The sequence below is a fragment of the Tupaia chinensis genome, unplaced genomic scaffold, assembly GCF_000334495.1.
Source record: "Tupaia chinensis unplaced genomic scaffold, TupChi_1.0 Scaffold144682_1, whole genome shotgun sequence".
Lineage (NCBI taxonomy): Eukaryota > Metazoa > Chordata > Mammalia > Scandentia > Tupaiidae > Tupaia > Tupaia belangeri.
Genome location: NW_006204543.1, coordinates 1,641,219 through 1,644,135, shown reverse-complemented (window position 1 = coordinate 1,644,135; position 2,917 = coordinate 1,641,219). Strand labels below are relative to the sequence as shown.

Here is a 2,917-nt window from a genome sequence, read left to right as displayed (position 1 = left end):
GCCGCCCTGCGGCTCCGATCTGCGCTGCGCCCGAGGCCGCGCGCTGCCCGCTGCAGAGCCCCCAGCGCCCCCCGCGCATTCGCGCTCGCTCTCACCTCTCCTGAGCGCCACATGTCGTCTCTGGGCTGGAGGAACGTCCCTCTGCAGAGGCGCTCCGGTAGAGGCCGCCAGACGCTCACCAAACGCGCCCTGGGCCAGGCTCAGCAGAGGGGGAGGGCTCCGGCCCCGCGGCTTGGCCTGGTTTGGGATGGGCCATGTTTCTGCTGAAGTTTCTTGAGGGCCTGCAGGGCCATATTCGCTGCGCCCTGCAGCAGCTAGGATCCCGCTCCGCAGACCAGAGGTGGACAGGCGGCCAGCGGCCTGTGCGCACCGCGAGGAGGCAGCCGCGCCGAGACTTCCTCTCCGCCAGCAGGCTCTGCGCCTCCCTCACCTGGCCTCCGGCCTCCCTGTGCGTCCTCCGCGCGCATTCCCTGCAGATAGAAGCGGCGCAGCACCCTTGCGGTCCCCTTCACAGATGGCGACTCAGGCTATGGGGGAAGAGCCGGGAACACTGGCTCGGATCAGCAGGGAACCCTTACCCAGCTGCAGCTGCAGTGAATGGAGCAGGGGGTGCGGGGGTCGCAGGCTCCGTTTCTCCGCAAGAACCTGCAGGATCTATAGGGCACGAGGCGGACAGAGGCCCTGGGCCTGCAGATGGAGGACCTGGTCCGTGTTGAGAGGCAGGAGCGCCTCCAGGGAGCCGTGCGCACTTGGGGTTTTGTTATTGTGACTGTCCCTCACCCTGGGAAGGGAGGATAGCACCGGTGACAAGCGGCAGAAAGGGACCCTTCCAAGCAGCCGAAGAAAGACAGGCGCTGAAGCAGCTGGCCCTTAGGCTCAGGATCCCCGTGTCTTGTTCCTGGAGGCGGAAGCTTCGTGACTAGGAGACACCGGGAGAGAAACCCCTCTGCAAATAGGAAGGGGCTTCTGTTCACAGCTCGGGAAAATGCATGTTTACAGTAACTTTTAACAGATAAGGGGCAGGGCAAATTTCTAACTCTCCTCTAGGAAAGATCATTAATCTCCCGTGTCCCACGTCCCCAGTTTTCTACTTGCCTCTGGGACCACATACTCCAGGTCCAAACTGTCTGCAGTACAGCTCGAGCCAGACATACGGGTTTTCCGAAAGTTAGGAACTATAAATACATCCCAGACACAGGACATAAATATCTAGAAGTGTACGCGTACCCTGGGAGGGCTTCTCTGAATAGACAGTGAGCCGCAGTACTCAGTAACTGCTTCCAGTGGTTCTTCATGAAATATGAATTAGATAAGATGCTCATTTGAAAGGCTTTTCTAATTTTAAAATGGGTAAACTGAACATACGCATTTTTTTCATTTTCTGATTTCTCTAGAGACGTGTCATTAAGGTAAGGTTCCTGGGCCGTCAGCATTACTGCAGTCCAGTTACTGGGCGCGCACAGTACGCTCCCTGTGCTTTTCACCTACTGGCTGTCCAAGGCCAGCGCCTTACCCACCACGCCACCTGCCGGTGGGAGAATACCAGTGAGAGGGCCAGACGGGGATGCAGTTGCAAACGCCATGCTCTTGGAGGCATTCCTATGTGGGAAGGTTTCAGGTTCAAGACCAGCCACGTCTGAGTACATAGGGCACACTTTCCCTGTCACCCAGGGCTGGCTAGGTTGCGGGCTGAGGCCGGGGTGGATTACAACATCAACACTCCATTGGAGACTCTGTCTTTTTTTTCTCTCTCCTAGAAGAAAGAAATAAGCTTAAAAAATACCAGTGGGGGAACCAGCAGTTAGCGTAATGGCTATGTCGCTGGACTCCCATGTAGTCGACCGCAGTTCGTGTCCCGGACCCGGTGGCTTAAAATTCACGCCGGGCGCGTGTGCATGCGTGCCCAAGATCCTGAGAGGAGAATGGAGGAGAAGGGATTGCGGCGTGACCATCCCCCCTGGGGGGTGATTTCTCGCTTTCTGTCTCTATGTCTCTCTCTGTCTGTCTGGCGAGCGCACGCGCCCTACAGTGAAAATCTCTCCAAAAAAAAAAAAAAATACCAGTGGTAGCTGCTCTTTTTTCAAGACTAAACAGCATAATGAAAATCAAAGAGTTCAGATAATTAGTGACTGTAAAGGTCTATAGGTCATCAACGAAGTTGATCTATATTTTGCAAACAAGAATATAAACACAAGGGAGTTTGTGTTTGTGAGAGTTGTCCATATTGATTGTTACTAACGTAAGAAATCTCACTGCATGTTCTTTTGGCAAATGTTTCAAGTTTCCCGTTTGGGTGTGTCTCCATGAGTTTCAGTCACCGCACATTACTGAACATGGGAAAGTTCCCTCGGACAAGATTCTTTAAACGTGTCTTCAAGCCTGTCATTTAGATGGTTTTGCCCTCTCTCAATGAAACAGTGTCCCAGCCCCTCCCGAGTGATGATGTGACACAGGACAAGCCACGGTTGGGCGGCTGCCTGAAGACAGGTGAAATACTAGACTTAGCAGACCCAGACAGGAACTGACATTGCCGGGATACTTACCATTGTAATAACTTTTGTTTAGTGTGGAATTTATCGTTCGTCTGGAAGAGTAATAGCCATTCGGCTGAATTCCATTTCTTCTATTAGCATTTAGCATTTTCCCTCTTTTTATTTTGTTTCTGATTTGCCAGAGGGCAAGTGCTCCCCAGGGAGACAGAAAGTGAGGAAGCGCATCCCATGACATGGCCACACCACCATCCCTTCTCCCTAACCTCTCCCTTTTTCCAGGGTTTTGGGAAAGCACACACATGCACCTGGCGTGTACCTCCAGTCGATGGATCCAGGACTCGAACCGCATGGTCGGCCATGTAGGATCCAGCCTCCTTGACAGTAGCCACCAGGCCACGGGCTGGCCTGAGCACTGTCCACTCTCA

The 2,917-nt window shown here is 53.9% G+C and overlaps 1 protein-coding gene across 1 annotated transcript in view; it reads right to left on the bottom strand.

Annotated features, from left to right (window-relative positions):
• Positions 1–493, bottom strand: part of GABRA5 (gamma-aminobutyric acid type A receptor subunit alpha5) — a 57,629-nt gene extending 57,136 nt beyond the window's left edge. Inside the window, exon 1 of the mRNA XM_006167245.2 lies at positions 96–493. The gene's annotated coding sequence lies outside the window, so the exon portion shown is untranslated. The remainder of the gene's footprint in view (positions 1–95) is intronic.
• Positions 494–2,917: the final 2,424 nt, after the last annotated feature.